An 18,344-nucleotide genomic window follows, 5' to 3' on the forward strand; every position below is an offset into this window, starting at 1 on the left:
ATACAAAGTTCGACGGAAAGTCTAAGAACAGGGAGAAGGGGAGAGCGAGCTCAACGCACTGCTAGGAAACCCACCACACTCGCCCGTCATCGAAACGAGTGTTATGGGGCGAAAACCTAAGCAGCACCAAAGTAAGACTAGCCCTATTACAAACGCAGGGTTTGAACGATCTCACACAGTATCACAAAGCGGAGCTAATATAGTCTTAGTAACAAAGGAACCACCACAGGAGATCTTCAGTGAAGTTGTCGCAACGGACCGTGCTGCTGATGAGGGCATGCGAGGCATCCAACAAGTGATGTGCAACTATCTGATCTGAGCCCCCCTTTACAAAATATCTTGTAATGTGATAACTGGCCTATCTTCTCTCTAGAACTGTAAGTTGGCATATTCTTCGAATTTTGAGTATTGCCTGTTGCATGCTCTACTTTGCTATTTGTAGGTGCAGAATATACCGGTTGGTTCGGGACATGAAGTTTGGCACTTCCGTTCTCCAAGATGTACACGACGGATGAAATGAATGGACAATCGTTGGGATTGTCCTGCACACACAAAAGAGCCCTAGTTGGATGGAGGCAGAGAAACATAAAAACAGATGGTTTGTTGCTGTAGACATATTAGCAAACAGATATAGGGCATGAAATACCAACATCAAGAATATAATACGTGCACATCATTGTCAGGTTTCTCTGAATTAAACCTGACATTAGACGAATATTTTTCATAATAACAATAATAAATCACATTTTGGATTGACACATTAATTCTATTGCAAGATCTTGTATTTTGCTATGAAAGAGAGAAGCTCCTGAGAGAAAGAAGAGCAGCAGCCTTTGCAGTTTGCACGGTCGGGGGGAGAGAAGGAGGTAGAGCAGCAGCAACAACTTAACATTTCTGTACACGTATCTGAGAGAGAGATAGTAGCAGCAGCCCAGAACGAATGTGCTTCTGTCAGCAGTGACCACGAGCATGGTAGGTCTGGAGGAGATGGTCCATGCTGATGGCGTCAGGTTCAAGGAAGTGGGTGACTAAGCGGCGGCGCTCCGTAGCAGGGGAGCCCCGGCGCGCAGGCAGATGCAACGACCAAATAGCTATATGCAAATACTACATTTTAATGATTACTTATAAATTTGTTGCATTTGGATTGAGCAAGTCCAAAATCTGCTCATTACATCTCTCCAGGAATGAGCATCTGCAAGTAAAACTGAGTTTTTCTCCTCTTCTTACTTCCTTTTCTTGCAAATAGCAATTGAAAAGATTACCTTAGAGATAGTACACCATCTACAGCACAAAATTAGACATCTGAATCAACACATCATCAAAGCATGCCATCTGGATTCTTAAGAACAGATGCTCAAACACTCGAGGCGTAACACATGATTGCTAAAAAGGTACTACCTCTGTCCCATAATATAAGATGCTTTTCAGTGCTTTTATGCAGCAAACCTATGCAACATAAACACACGATTTAGACAGTTAACTGCATACAACAACAACAACAACAACAACAACAAAAAATACTTTAGTCCCAAACAAGGTGGGATAGACTAGAGGTGAAACCCATAAGATCTCGCAACCAACTCATGACTCTGGCACATGGATAGCAAGCTTCCATGCACTCCTGTCCATGGCTAGTTCTTCGGTGATACTCCAGTCCTTCAAATCTCTCTTTACGGACTCCTCCCATGTCAAGTTCGATCTACCCTACCTCTCTTGACATTATCAACACGCTTTAGCCGTCCGCTATGCACTGGAGCTTCCAGAGGCCTGCGCTGAATATGGCCCAACTCTATCTTGTATATCATCATTCCAAACCTGGTCCTTCCTTGTGTGGCCTCACATCCATCTCAACATGCGCATCTCCGCCACACCTAATTTTTGAACATGTCTCCTTCTAGTCGGCCAACACTCTCTCTCGAAACAGGCTTTCGCCCCACTTTATAAATAGAGCACCAATCAAACAGAGTACACGGCTGAACGATACAATGGGGTGGGGTAGCACACCAACAATGTCGATCCCAGGCTAACCGGATCGCGCACGCGACTACGCTAAATAAAGTACAGGAGGAACTAAGAACAACACCTAAGTTCCACGACAACGCCCCCCGGAGGGAGAACGGCGCTAAGCATCGCCATTGCCGAGTCCCGAACAGACATAGGTTTTCACCCGAAACCCGGACACGAAGAGCACCACGACGACGTCTTCAAGATGATAACAACGCCCCAAGCATCGCCGCCGTCGGTGACAAAGCACGGAGCTTTTGCTCCGCAACTCCCCGCGTCACCAGACGAGGTCTCCAGGGAAAGTGTGACAAGCCCAGCACTCCAGATCCGGATCGGGGCAACGCCATTGGCAGAGACAAAGAGCGCGCCCGAGCCACCCGCTGCACCACCTACCCCCGCCCACACGACCAAGAGGGAATGCCTTCACTGCCGCCATGGTGCCCGCCAGAGAGCCAACCATGCGGACCGCCATCCAGGGCCGCCACCCCGGCATCCATGTCCAAGGCTCCACAAACCGTCCACGTCATGGTGCATCCACCTCGGTAGGAGTAAAAGGGAGCTCCTTTCACTCCTAGCCCGGCATGAATCACGGAGTATGGGTCGATGCCATAGTAGGAAGCACCCACGCCTCCGTCTCTAGTCAGTCCCGGTGCACCGGGGGATACACTACCTCGTGACTCCCGACGGCTGTCGCCGAGCACACTCTCACAACGCCATGTCCGTGGCCCTTGACGCCGATGTGCCCGACAGCGTTTCGCGGCCTCGACCACCACCCACGTCCACCATACCCGCGAGGAGAGGGACCTCAACGCCCACAGGCACCTCCCGGATCGAGCCCAAGTGCACCTATCCAGAGCGCAAATTCCAACTCGCCCCGGGCCTCGTCCAGATCCGCTCGAGCACAAGCCCCAACTCACAGCCATGCCATCGGCCTAGAGAAAGGCGAAGGAGGCCCGCTGCTACCACCTAGCGCCACAGGCGGGGGGGCAACACCCATCTCTGAGCACCGCCGCCCCACCGACCCGCACCATCCATACCCCCAAACTAGGCAACTCCAGCCACCAAAGCCATCGGATCACCTCACCATGGCATAACACCGCGCCAACCACCTCCAGTAGCCGAGACGACTGGCGACGGCTGGCCCCCGCTACCTTAGCCCGCGCCGCCCATGTGCAGCAGGCCGGCGGAGCCCCCACGATCCAGATCTGGACCGAGAAGTTCACCACAGCCGCCCCACGCCGGCATGAAATGCTTGGCAGCGGATCTGCAGCCACTCGCGCCTCCGCGCCAGAGAGCCGCCGTCCGGCCGCCCCGGACGCAGCCGCAGCGCGCCACCTTGCATAGCTGCGTGCATCCGTGCTGTCCAGCGCCAGACACCAAAGTGAGGAGGGCCCGCCGCCACCGACACCGGCCGGGCTTTGTCCGGAGACGACGGGGAGGGGGGATGGGAGGGTTGGAGGCGACGACGCGTGGTTTCGCACCCCCCTCCCCCTGGCGCTCGCAAGAGCGGGCTAGGCGGGACAATAACTGGCTTTCGTTGTTTCAGTTCAATCTGGTTGGCCAACACTCAGTTTCATACAACATTGTGGGTTGAATCGCCGTCCTATAAACATGCCTTTTAGCTTTGTGGCACTCTCTTGTCACACTGAGCTTGGCGCCTTATCCATCCGGCTTTGATTCGATGGTTCACATCTTCATTGATATCCTCATCCTTCTGCAGCATTGACCCCAAATATCAAAAGGTGTCCTTCTAGGGCACCACCTGACCATCAGGGCTAACCTCCTCCTCGTGCCTAGTAGCACTGAAACCGCAATTCATGTACTCGATTTTAGTTCTACTAAGTCTAAAACCTTTTGATTCCAAGGTTTGTCTCCATAGCTCTAACTTCCTATTGACCCGATCCGACTATCATCGCTAGCACCACATCATCCACAAAGAGCATACACCATGGGATATCTCTTTGTATATCATGTGTGACCTCATCCATCACCAAAGCAAAAAAATAAGGGCTCAAAGCTAACCCCTGGTGTAGTCCTATTTTAACGAGAAAGTCAATAGTGTTGCCATCACTTGTTCGAACATTGTCACAACATTATCGTACATGTCCTTGATGAGGGTAATGTACTTTGCTGGGACTTTGTGTTTCTCCCAGGCCCATCACATGACATTCTGTGCTATCTTATCGTAGGCCTTCCCGAGTCAATGAACACCATTTTGCTCCCTGTATTTCTCCACAAGTTGTCGCACCAAGAAAATGGCTTCCACGGTCGACCTCCCAGGCATGAAACCAAATCACGCTTGTCATTCTTAAGCGATGCTCAATGACTCTCTCCCATAACTTCACTGTATGGCTTATCACCTTAATTCCACGGTAACTAGTACAACTCTGAACACCCCCTTGTTCTTGAAGACTGGTACTAATATACTCCTCTCCATTCTTCTGGTATCTTATTTGCCCGAAAAATGGGGTTGAAAAGCTTAGTTAGCCATACTATCGCAATCTCTTCGAGACCTATCCACACCTCAACGGGCATACAATCAGGGTCCATCGTCTTGCCTCCTGACCTCAGACTTCTACATTCGCCGCACAAAACGTCTGCTGGTATCATCGAAAGAGTAGTCAGTTTAATGGTAGAGCTCTCATTCTCTCCACTGAACAACATGTCAAAGTACTCCCCGCCATCTATGCAAGTCTCCTTGTCCTTCACCTGAACAACATTTCAAAGTACTCCCCGCCATCTATGCTAGTCTCCTTGTCCTTCACCTGAACAACAAGTTGAAGTCCTCCCCGCCATCTATGCTAGTCTCCTTGTCCTTCACCAGGAGTTGGTCTGCTCCGTCCTTGATGCATTTGATTTGGTCGACATCCCTCGTCTTCCTCTCTCGAATCTTGGCCATCTTATAGATTTCCCTTTCACTTTCCTTCGTGTCTAACCGCTGGTAGAGGTCCTCATACGCCCGACCACTTGCTTCACTCACAGCTCGCTTTGCGGCCTTTTTTGCCATCTTATACTTCTCTGTGTTGTCTGCACTCCTATCTAGGTAAAGGCGTCTGAAACAATCTTTCTTCTCCTTAATAGCCTTCTCGACATCATCATTTCACCACCAGGTATCTTTAGCTTCGCTTCTACTTCCTCTGGACAATCCAAACTCCTCTAAGGCCACCTTACGAATGCAAGTCACCATCTTCATCCATATTGTCTGCATCACCTCCTTCCTTGCAAGGGTTCTCCTTAATAACCGTCTCCTTGAACGCCTGAGCTACCTCCTCCTTGAGCTTCCACCACTTCGTTCTAGCGACTTTGGCACGAATCCGAAAGCTGAAGTCAACCACCACAAGCCTATGTTGAGAGACAACACTCTCTCTGGGCATGACCTTACAATCTAGGCACGCCTGCCTATCTTCTCTTCTCGAAAGATTGAAATCAATCTGGCTAAGAATGTTGACCACTACTAATAGTCACCAGATGTGATTCTCTTTTTAAAGAGGGTGTTAGCTACAATCATATCGTAGGCTAGAGCAAAGCTTAAGACATTTTCCCCTTTTTTATTCCTGATGCCATTGCCAAAGCTCCCATGCACCCCTTCAAAACCGATGTTAGATGTACCCATGACCCCAAAGACAGTTGACTGCATAAAAAGAAAAAAATGAAGCCACTAAAATCATGCTTCCTAGATCAAAATCAATTATCAATGGTAAGAAAGATACAAATAACTAGATAAGTACAATATGTGAACTTCTAAAGCAAGTAGCTGACATATGAATACAAGAAAAATAATAATAAGATCTAGCCCATGAACAAGTAGATTATAAAGCCCATTGCTTTCCACAACATCGTCCACTATCTATAGTATAAAATTCAATAACAACCACTATTAGAAATTAGACCCAAACGCTAAAAAGCGTGTGTGTGTGTGTTGGTTGTCTTGTTCGAGTACACATGCATGCACCATCCGATTTGGCACCGCCCCGTCTGGTCTTCCTTATCTTATCCAGTCCCTCACTTCTCTGGTTCACTAGTAGGAAAACCCTTATAGGTTGAGAAAGTTAATGGCGCCGACCAAAATCCGTGCGCCACTAGTATCTTCGGTAAAAACCACAAGCGTGAGAAACTTTGTCAGCGCTACTTGTGAGTTCACATTAGTGTCGTTGGAGGACACCAACGGCACTAGTAATTGGACCCAGCTACCTGCGAAGCCAAGAGTTGATAGCGGTGTCTAAAAAGATCCTTTGCCGGTACTACTTCCTTTTCTATTGGCGTTGGTCTGTAAGGGTAATGCCACAAGTAACATTATCCGCTTATGCCATGTGGGCCCCGAAATCTAGAGGCGTTGGCCACTAGTGGTGTGGGCTATTTCGACCTTCGTCACAAGATATATTGGGACCCACATGTCATGTGCACCTCTGCGCGTGTTTTATTAGTGGCGTTGATTCTTCTGTAGCATCGAAAGTGCTTTTCGTAATAGTGGCGTCGTTTTTGTTGCCAATGCTACAAATGTGTATGGGGGGCAATAATTGAGCTCACCCCAGTGTAGGCATGTGAGCCTTTCTTCTTCCTTTCCTCACTCTCTTCCTCTCAAAAACTCCATTGCATCGTGGTTGTAATCCCAAGGACACCAAGCTCAACGTCACGCTCAAGCTTCTAGACATCAAGGCAACACACAAAAGCATGGACTCGAGCATGGATGCTACATTGGAGTATCTACATGAAGTTCTTCTCGATGGTAACACATTACCTACTGTCGTCGATGAGTCAAAGAAGGTCGTGAACCCTATTGATTTGCTGCACTTAAGATACCACGCCTGCATCAATGACTGTATCATTTATCGGAATGAGTACGAATACCGAACAGTCTAGAAAGTGCGAGGAACCCCGATTCAACCAGGAAAAGCAAACTCCTCATAAGGTTGTATTGTACTTTCCTATCATTCCTCGTTTGCAGTATCTACATGCCAACAAGACGCGGAGCACTTGCATTGCCACAAGGATAGGAAGCTGGCGGGTGAAGACGACGGCATGTTGAGGCACACTGCAAATGGTTGCCAATGGAAAGCAAGGAACATCGTGGCGGGTGTGAGTACAGATGGAATTAATCCTTTCGGCAACCAAAGCAGCACACACAAGACCTTGCCTATCTTTGTATGGTTCTACACCCTACCACCTTGGCACTACATGAAGCGGAAGTATATACAGATAGTTATGATATTTCAAGGGCCGACACAACCGGGGAATGGAATTAACTTGTATCTCAAGCTACTGAAGGAGGAGCTACTCACATTATGGGTTGTTAAAGGTGTCAAAACCTAGGACGCTAGCTAAGGAAAATATTTCCCTATGAGAGTTATCTTGCTTACAACGTGCATGAGTATCTCGGTTATGGGCATGTCTTTGGCCAGGTGTGCCACGAACACTGCGGTTGTGTTAAGTGAATGGATGATACGTCTTATGTCCAGCTAAAGCGCATAACAGGCGGCTCTAAGAAAACCATGTTCATAGAGCATGGGGGGTGGCCTAATGAGGATGACGAGTGGAGAAGTCATAGAGATTTGTTCAATGGTACAAAAGAGACTGCCAAAGGCCACGTAAGAGGAGCAGAAAAGAAATCCTCATTTGATGAAGTGTTGGAAATAGTGCCCTGTGAATGGAAAGACAAAGCGGAAGGCCCTCGATCCGTTGTTAAAAAGTATGGAAAAGGAAGTCTGTTTTTTGGGACTTGCCTTACTGGCATCTTTTCAATACACCTCATAGTGTTGATGCCATACATATCATGAAAAATGTCTGCTAGAGTGGTTGGTACCCTGTTCAACATGCCAAAAAGACAAAAGATGTTCCAAAGTCAAGAAAAGATTTGAAAGAACACACTATAAGGAATGAATTGACTCAAACGGTCGGAATGACATGGCTGAGGGCAAAACATCAAAAAGTGATGATCTGAAGCAGCACAAGGGTTGTGGAGGAGCAAACTCCACCTTGCTACTACGATGTGTACAACACTAGTGTTGAAGGAACAACTTCAACGTGCAGCACTAGATATCGCTCTAGTGGCAAATGTAGGCCGATATGGCAGCAAGAGTTCAATCCAGAACTCCTAGAGCACAAGATCTACTCCAAGATCTTAGATAAGAACAACAAGTTCTATTATATGTAGTGGGTACATAGTCTCCTCATCATTCTCCCCTAGTTGTTTGGAATTTGCCCTCGAGTTATCTTCATAGAGTGCTTCTTTTGGATGGTAGAGAGTCAAGTCCGCAACATTGAAAGTGTTGGATATACCCATGTCGCTTGGAAGATCTATCACATAAGCATTATCATTTATCTTCCTCACGATAGAGAAGAGCCCATACCTTCGTTGCCTAAGTTTCCCTTTAACACCTAAAGTTAGCCTCTCTTTTTCGGAGGTATACCATCACCTTATCAACAACTTGGAATGATTTTGGCCTCCTTTTGCAGTCAGCAAATTGTTTATATTTCTGATTTTGTGCTTCCAAAACACCATGAATCTCTTCAAATAACTCAGTGTAATTATCAGAAAATGACAATGCAGACCTTGAGTTTCCCCTTGATGGTAGCTTCACCAGATCCACCATGTGCGTTGGAACTTTAGTGTAGATAATGGAAAAACGGCTCCTTCCCGTGGATCTATGCTTGGAATTATTGTAGAACTCTGCAAGAGATAGAGCTAAATCCCATTGTCCCTTTCTTTCTCCACAAATGCAACGGATCAGATTACCCAAAAACTTGTTAACCACTTTCGTTTGTCCATCTGTTTGTGGATGAGCAATGCTAGAAAATTTCAATTCAGTGTTGAATTGCTTCCACAAAGTGAGCCAAAATGCAGCAAGAAACTTGCTACCACAGTCTACCACGATGGACCTTGGTACTCCGTGAAGTCTGACCACTTCTCAAAAGAATAGATTTTGCCACATGATGAGCATTCGTTATCTTGCAGCATGGGATGAAATGAGCCATCTTAGAGAATATGTCCATGACCACAAACACAACATCACTTGCTCGCCTTGTTCTTGGCAAGCCCAAGACGAAGTCCATAGAGATGTCCTCCCATGGAGCAACAGGAATAGGAAAAGGCATGTATAACCCTGTGTTCTAGACTTGGCCTTTGCAGGTTTGACATATGGGGCATCGCTAAACAAACTTTCCAGCATCTCTCTGTAGTTGTGGCCAAAAGTAGCGAGCTTCCAGGTTAGTGATAGTCTTCTCCCGTCCAAAATGGCCACTAAGATCACTTGAATGGAGTTCTCTAATTAGCTTGTTGCACAGAGAACTCCTTGGGATGCACAAACGATCATTTTTGAAGAGATGGCCATCCTACACCAAATAGTCGTCACCTAATGGCTACCCCTGATATGCTTCACCCAAACATGGCCAAGTCTTCATCATCCTCATACAACTCCTTTATTTGATCCATGCCTGGAAGTTCAGCCTCAAAAGAAGTCAAGAGGCATGCACGACGACTCAAAGCATCGGCCACTCGATTAGTTGTCCCAGATTTACGCACGATGAGATAGTTAAACCTCTTCAGAGGCATGCATGACGACTCAAAGCATCGGCCCATCTCGCTAGCATGCGGTCAACATGCATTTGATTTCTAAAATGCTTCAAGGATTGACGGTCACTATATACAATGAACTCTTTAGGCAACAAATAAACTTCCCAAGTTTTCAAGGCTATGAAACGGCATACAATTCTTGCTGATAGGCGCTCCATTTCTGTCTAGCTTCACTTAACTTCTCACAAAGGAAAGTAATGGGGCTTCCTTTCTTGAGATAGAATAGCTCCAATGCCTACTCCACTTGCATCACACTCCAACTCAAAAGTCTTGTTGAAATCAGGTAGCACCAAGAGCTTGTGATAGTTTTTGTTTAATTTCATTGAAACTAGCTTCAGCTGCTTCTGTCCATTGGAACCTTCCTTTCTTCAAACACTCGGTAATTGGTGCCATGATAGTGCTGAAATTCTTCATAAATCACCTATAGAAAGTTGTAAAGCCATGAAAACTTCTTACCTCAGAAATGGTCTTCGGGGTTGGCCATTCTCGGATTGCTTTCAACCTTAGAATAATCAACACGAATACTGTCACATGTTATGACGAATCCAAGGAAAAGAAGTTGTGTTTGCAAGAAAACACATTTCTTCAAGTTGACGTAGAGCTGATTTTCCCTTAGTACTTCCAGCACCTTCTGAATGTAATCAAAGTGTTCATCCTCATCCTCGCTATAGATCAAGATGTCATCGAAATAGACCATAACAAAGTGGGATAATAAGGGTCGTTAGGACTTGATTCATGAAGTGCATAAAGGTACCTGGTGCATTTGAGAGTCCAAACGGCATGACTAGACATTCAAACAACCTTCTTTTGCCTTGAAGGTTGTTTTCCATTCATCCCGGGGTCTGATACGGATTTGATGATATCCACTTCTTAAATCCAGCTTTGTGAACACTCTTGCTCCACTAAGCTGATCCGACATATCATCCAGACAGGGAATAGGGAATCTATACCTTACAGTGATCTTGTTAATGGCTCTACTGCCCGCACACATGCGCCAAGATCCATCTTTCTTTGGCGCGAGTAGGGCTAGTACAGCACATGGGCTAATACTTTCTCAAATGTGCCCCTTTTGAAGCAATTCCTCCACTTTCTCCTTCAATATATCATGCTCCTTTGGGCTCATTCGATAGCGTGGAAGATTAGGAAGACTTGCTCCCGGAATTAAGTCAATTCTATGTTGAATTCCTCTCATCGGTGGCCTTGAGGCTCTCCAGGTATGTTCTGAAATTATGCCAATAAACCACGTACCTTTGCTGGAATTTGAACAGTCAGGCGCTCTTCTCCTTTTACAACAAGTGTAGCACACAAATTTGCCTCCTTCAAGTCTTCCATAAACTCATGAGAGGTATGGGAGATAGTTAACATAGTTTTCCCCTCCTCCTTAGGGGTATTACCTTCAGTTTGTTTGGTAAAATAATGATCTTTCTCTTGTTGGAAATGAAAGAGTAAGAATTTTCCTTGCCCTTGTGTGTAGTATCCACATCAAATTGCCAAGGTCTCTGAAGAAGAACATGGTTGGCATCTATATCAACTACGTCACGCAACATGTTTGAGCAATAATGCTTTCCCAAAGAAAGTAGTATGTTGCACTGTTTGGTGATCCTCATATTCACTCCTTTCTTAATCCACCTAATAGTGTAGGGGTTTGGATGATCATGAGTATCAAGCTTTAAATGGTTCACCAACTTCTGGGAGATAAGATTCTCGCAACTGCTACTATCAATCACTAATTTGCATACCTTGCCATTCACTGCGCATTTGCTCTCAAATATTTTCTTCCATTGTGTGTCGCCAGATTGTGGTGTGGAACATAGGAGATGTTGAATCACACATACCACCTCTTCACCTTCTTCTTGACAAACCTATTGTCCCACTACATCTTCAGATTCGTATTCTTCCTCATCACCTTCACCATCATGGATAGTTGTGTTAACAAATTTCCTTAGTGTCAACTGCTGGATATGTGTCCCTCTTCACCACATTCATAATATTTTGGGCCTCCATTGGACTTATGCTTGCCTCTAGTTTGCTTCTGGATGGGTCGTTTTGCCTTTGGCATGAGGATATGGAGGATATGGAGCCTTAGTTGCCTTTCTTGTCCTCACAAACCTCTTTGCCTTTAAGACCAGAGCTTGTGCTTGATCAATGGACCAGATTTGTTGCATCATCAATCGATCTTGAATCGCATCATTGACACCATTGATGTACCTTGCAACTTGTTGATGTTCAGTTTCAGCAAGGTTGCTCATCACTTGTAACCTTAGAAACTCCTCAATGTAATCTGCAACGGTCCTATTTCCTTGAGCAGAAATTTGAAATTGGATAAATAGGATCTGGTCATAATCAGCTGGCAAAAATCTCCCTTTCAAGAGACCTTTCATTTGCTGCCAAGTTCTCACATGAGGTTCTCCACTCAGCTTGCGCTCTTCTTGAACGCGATGCCACCATGCACCGGCTCCTCCTTTCAGCTTGTATGTGACCAAAGGAACTCTACGATCTTCTGAAACCTCCATGACCTCAAAGAAAGTCTCCACTTCATATAACCAGTCTAGGCACCCTTCAATATCAACATTTCCTTTAGAAGTTGGGATCTCAGCTTTCACCTTGTATGTATCTCTTGCATATGTAGGGTTGTTACTCTCCGATATGCGTAGAGATCTAGTTCTTCAAGGGTATCATCATATTCTTCACCTTCAGAAGCTTCAACATAAATTGGCCTTCTTGAAGCATGTTGTTGTGGCGGTCTTGCTCCAAGATTACCTCTCCTTCTTTGATGAGACTCTTCTTCTTCTTTAGATGAATCTCCTTCATTGGTGACCCTTTCTTATCATCTCGACCAGTTGGTCAAATCTCCGATTAAGATCTTCACACAGCTCTTTGATTTGTTGTTCTGCAGCATCCATCCTCTTCCCAAATTGCTCCATTGCTTGCTGCAACTTGCTCTCGAAGAGGATAGTAAGAACTAGTATGGGTCAATGAGGCTCTGATGCCACCTGAAGCAGCACAAGGGTTGTGGAGGAGCAACTCCACCTTGCTGCTACGATGTGTACAACACAAGTTTTGAAGGAACAACTTCAACGTGCAGCGCTAGATATCGCTCTAGAGGCGAATGTAGGCCAATATGGCAGCAAGAGTTCAATCCAGAACTCCTGGAGCACAATATCTACTCCAAGATCTTAGATAAGAAGAACAAGTTCTATTATAGGTAGTGGGTACATAGTCTCCTCATCATGATCGTTGTCCCCGCGCTTGCTTCACTCTAGATGACAAGGAGCTCGATCAAATTTCAAGTGCCTCGGAGGTATCAAAGTTAGTTCCGTGGAGCCCTTGCAGACATTTAGACATGAAAAAACGCCGGGTCTTCGAATGAAGTGTCATGACTGTCATGTGATGATGACAAGGTTACTTCCGGTTGAACTTAAGAGGAGCTATGGACAAGCATGTCCGCGATACACTTCTTGACCTTTGCAATGTTTTCGACGTTATCTCTCATAAGTCTATTAGTTTGAAACGACTCGCAAGGCCACAAGAAGAAATCATTGTCATACTATGTGAGCTTGAGATCTACTTCCTGCCCGCATTTTTTTACGTTATGGTCCATCGTTGGTCCACCTTGATCATGAGATAATCAAACTGGGACCGGTATTCTTTCACAACATGTTCCCATGCGAAAGGATGAATGGGTTCGTCAAGGGATGCGTTCCTAACAAGGCCCATCCAGATGGAAGCATCATGCAGGGATAGAAGACCGAGGAGTGTGTCTCTTTCTGCATATTACATTAATGTCGGGAAATCTATTGGTTTTCCCGTTAATAAGCATGCTGACAAGCTTGAATGAGTAGGTAGCGCCATTCTGAAACCGGATTTGCATGTGCATCATGATAGACAAGAGGACGGCTACAAGAGAGCACACGGTAGCGTTACAACACATACAAATGGTCGATGATTGGACAAATGCACAGAAATGCCCAATAAGAAGGTACAAGAACGCAAGGCAAGAAAAGAACGACTGAACGAGGACCAAATTATAGAAGGGCACAACGCCAAGTTCGCAACTTCGTTCAAGGATCACATTAAGAAAATCCATTGCCAGCTACTGATTCAAGATCAAAGACCATCTTCACCTTGGCACATCCCCCCCACCCCCCCACCCCCTGGTGCAATATCGTGACCTATCAATCATATGATATCAACGGATACACCTTCCCTACGAATGGCAAAGACAAGGATAGTGCTAAACACGAGAACCTGGAGGTGACCTATCAAACCTGCCAGTCTACTTATGAAGATAGAACGATATTCGAAGCCAGAGTCGTTGCCACAGCCCAAGTAAATAGCATGATGGGTACTATAAATGACGCAACCAAGCATAGTATTCTATCTGGGGAAACACTAGCCATTGTCTTCCCACACCCCGTCGGCAATGCCCAAGAGCAGTCCCGACGCAGGACCTCCTAGCATCCCCTCTGTCCCTTTCATGGGCCATCGATTGTCACCGGCAGATTTCAACGCCCTCATAGTAAGCGCCGCCTGCCAAACCTGGACCATCTTCCATACATGGATTCGTTCTTTGATTCTCTAACATCGGCATCCTATACATGCTTCACAGGGAGACGTCATACACTCTCTACGTCATGTTGAGGGGTGAGAGGAGGAAAGTTGCAATAGGCCTAATCGCAAACAGAGAGTGATCCAGAGGGTGGAGTTTCCAGCCGAGATGTGTAAGGTGAGGTGGTTCAGGTGGAATCCGGTTATGAAGATGTGAAACGTCCTAAACAACTTGAAGGGGCATACTCACAGAAGATGAAACTCTCTGATTGCCTGATTTGGCCCCTTCGGTAGCTGAAGGATCTAATTTACTTGGGCATGGCATCCCCAGACGAAACACCCTCACCGCCGATACCCCCACCACACCTTCGATACACGAGGACCATCCCCTTTGGGTCCAACCAAACAGAAAGAAGGTCTTAAGGATCCGATGGCGGACCGAGTGGCTGCTCATGAGGTCATGGACGTTGACTCGTTTCTTAATCATGACTATGCCATGTTTGCTCCTGCAACTGCTTGCCGGAAGGGTCTATTGTTTGAGACGCCACCAGATAATTGCATCGATGAGAAACAACCCAGCCTACTGGTGCCGACTCCGAACACACTGCAGAATGTGGCCGGAGATGATATAGTGGGCCCGATACCCTGGAAGAGAAAGCATGATACTATTAGAAAGAAAAAATTCCAGAGCACTACTAGCCAGAAACCGATTCAAAAACCACTTAACAAATCCTCAGGATCTAACCAACCAGATGGTACTAGTCCTCCTCTGTTGCGGCCGAATCATATTCCTGGTCGTCCCGTCATACCGTGGAATTTTCACAACATCCCGACGCAGAAATGATGATTCTCCATGACATTCTTGCTCGATAGAAGGGCAATATTTCACGTCGAGATGAAGACCGCCCATTTTTCATGGTGCATATGCGGCCGAGTCTTGACTTCGTGGTTGTTTTCCCAGTGGAAAAATTCTATCTGGATTGCGAGGACATGTTAAAAATATTTAGCTTCTTCCGGCTCAACCCATCCTTCATTAGGGTATGGCCCTCTATCAAGCCAATCCGGCCACACTCCAAAATGTTTGGATTGTCGCAGTAGCGAGACCCTTACCTCATGAATGAGGACAACCTTTACAACCCTTAAAATTTTGTGACTCGGAAACAGTACCTTTTGAACTTCATGGTTACCAATAGGGAGAAGGGCCACCTTCTCGTGCTCTACTTTTTCATGCAAGTCTAGCACCAATATGAATTCGTGCAATTCCATTATGATTGCACGTATCAATGTTAATTAACCATGCATTTTTGTGTTTGTGCAAAACCAACTAGGTCACCATCGTATCCCCTAAGTCGGCAGCCGCTTATGCCCTGGATTCGTTGAGACACGAGAAGAATGACTACACCCACCTAAAGATGATGCTCTATTTAATTATAAATACAGGGGACGATACATCATGGTCAATGTCAAAGAGGAACAAATTCGGCGTGGGATGCTTCAATCTCAACACCACCTTTTGTTCCATGTAACAACCAGAAAACAATGTGATGGGATCTACTACATCATTCACCATATGGAGGAATACTTAAGGGTGCAAAGAGCCTTCAAGGTGGAGGTTGACATGACAACATGGGTAAAGGCATACAGGACATCTCAACTGAAGAACACAGAAGAGCTTTGACGCATCCAATGAAAGCTTGCGATCCTCGAGATGTAACTAACAAGAATGTCATCGATGCCAGAGGGATATTCCATGGTGGCATAGAAACTCCAGCGGAGAGAGTGGGGCGCTCAAAGGGAGTATGGCAAGACATTTCCTTACTGTTTGCCACGGTAGCAGACACTGATCATCATCCCAACAGTTTCGATTGCAACAATTGAAGCCAACGCTAGATAGTAAACGATGGTGAAGATGCTTCGTTCAGTTGGTGTGCACAAAAATACATTTCTGGTTGTCTTCACGTTTGTCAATGCTTGATCAATCACTGTTTTTTAAGATACATATGCACACACCTGATTCGGTTGTTTTAAATATATACAGTTCTCATTTTGTTAACGTGCGTTCTTTTTGAGTTTACTCTAATCGTACTTGTGTTTTAAATATGCATGCTATCTTGTCATTCTTGTGCTTAATGCAAAATAGAGGCTAGTACGTGGATAATTAAGAGAACTCCACTGATACGCTCCTCGGCCAACGGCGCAAACAAATAAAGAAACACCACTAATATCGAGGAGACCGATAGCATGGCAAAACAAGTAAGATCCATTAACAACACCATCCAGTAATGGCGCAGGTACCCATCGGACACCACTGGTAAGACCGCCCATTGTGGCGCGTGCTCGCATCATCGCCAATGTGTACAACTTACTAGTGGCGTCCACGCGCAACGGGGCTGAAGTGGGTGACATTATTGGTGTGGGAGGCCGGCAATAGTGACCCTTACCAGTGGCGTCATACTTGCGACGTGGGGATCGAGTACCACTAATGACGTTATGCCAACGCCGCTAGTAGGCTTTTCTGCTCTAGTGGTTCCCTGATATCCAATCTCCCGCACCTCACATCTTTTCATGTCACTCAACCCCGACCCGTGCCCACCGATGGTTTACAAGCCTCCCTCAACCTCACTATGACAGTGGACACCATGGTACGCTCAATCTCATAGGAACCTGAATCAGGCAAAAGCTCAGACGGGCCGAGTGCACACTGATACTACAACCAAGAAGCAGAGGAATAGCAGCGCGAGAGAACCAAGAGGAGAATTTTGGTAGGCACTGCATACACTCAGGAGCACGCCCACCGACTGCACCCTGCTCACCCACTCTGCCTCCAGTACTTTTGCGGACCACTATGCCCAGCAAGTCAAGGACACAATAGTGTTCAGGGCATCGCCTACACCTCATGGCCAATGCACATGTTTGTTATTGCAACAAACTCAAAGAAGAAAGCAAAGCTTAAATAACACATGGCATGATTAATCTAACAACCCCCCCCCCCCCCCCCCCCAAGCTTGTCCAAGGTTTGGTACTGAACGACCAATTCTCTCTTGCAGCTCGATGAACTTCAAATGCGGCAATGGCTTCATCGGTATATATGCAAGTTGGTCCTTGTTCTCACATGCTCCGCAGCCACAGTGCCTTACTCTACACAATCACGAATAAAATGATATCGATTTGAATGTGTTTACTGTAGGCATAAAAAACCGGGCTCTTGCTCAAAGAGATGGCGGATTGGCTGTCAACCTTCAGGTTCACACAGTCCAATTCCTTGCACCTCAAATCACCAAGCACGGGCTAGCCACAAGCCCTGACAAGCTGTTGATGAAGCAGAAATGTATTCTGCTTCACAAGATGAAAAAGCAACTACTCTTTGCTTTTGTGAGACCCAGGAGATGATATTCGAGCCAAGGAAGAACACGTTACCACATGTACTCTTAAACTCATTGATGTCTCCTGCTAGATCACTATCACTGTATCCCGCAAGTGTTGGTGATTCTTCCTTTTTCTGTTGTAATGACAACAAAGGGAAGTGGTTCCTTTTATGTACTTCAAGATCCGCTTTATAGCAACCATATGGGACATTGTAGGTTCCTGCATGGATCTACTTACAATTCCCACTGAGTAAGCAAGATATGGCCTGGTGTTACACAAATACCTCAGGCTGCCTACGAGACTCCTCTACATTGTAAGATCCACCATCTCTTCATCCTTTTGACTTGTGTAGCTTCAGTTTTGGTTCCATTGGAATCTAACTTACATCCCTGCCTTCTCATGAATTTTCAAGGCATATCATGTTTGGCAGAGTGTGATACCATCTGGACGTTGAGCAATTTCAATGATCAAATAGTAGGATGACAATCCAAGAACACGCATCTTGAACAAATCCATCATTTGACTCTTGAAGTTTGCAAACCTGGAATCACTTGAGCGTGTAATGATTAAATCACCACCATATACTCCCACAACTAATCAAGCTCCACTAGAGTTTCTAGTATAGACACCATGCTCTAGAGGAAACCTTGCAAAACCCAAAGATATAAACTTGCATCAAGCTTCGAGTTCCAGGCTCTCGGTGCCTGCTTCAGTCAATACAGAGTTTTTCTCAATTTCAGAACCTTGAATTCTTTGCCTTCTTGTTCATAACCCAGAGGTTGTTTGACATATACATTTTCGCGTAATTCACCATTCAGAAAAGTTGACTTGACGTCCATATGATGAACACTCCAAA

The 18,344-nt window shown here is 45.8% G+C and overlaps 1 protein-coding gene across 8 annotated transcripts in view; it reads right to left on the minus strand.

Annotated features, from left to right (window-relative positions):
- Positions 1-315: 315 nt before the first annotated feature.
- Positions 316-18,344, minus strand: part of LOC123102133 (uncharacterized) — a 51,465-nt gene continuing 33,436 nt past the window's right edge. For all 8 annotated transcript variants that reach the window (XR_006448768.1, XR_006448771.1, XR_006448772.1 and 5 more), the window contains one exon: positions 316-561. The gene's annotated coding sequence lies outside the window, so the exon portion shown is untranslated. The remainder of the gene's footprint in view (positions 562-18,344) is intronic.

This window comes from Triticum aestivum, chromosome 5A (genome assembly GCF_018294505.1).
Source record: "Triticum aestivum cultivar Chinese Spring chromosome 5A, IWGSC CS RefSeq v2.1, whole genome shotgun sequence".
Classification (NCBI taxonomy): domain Eukaryota; kingdom Viridiplantae; phylum Streptophyta; class Magnoliopsida; order Poales; family Poaceae; genus Triticum; species Triticum aestivum.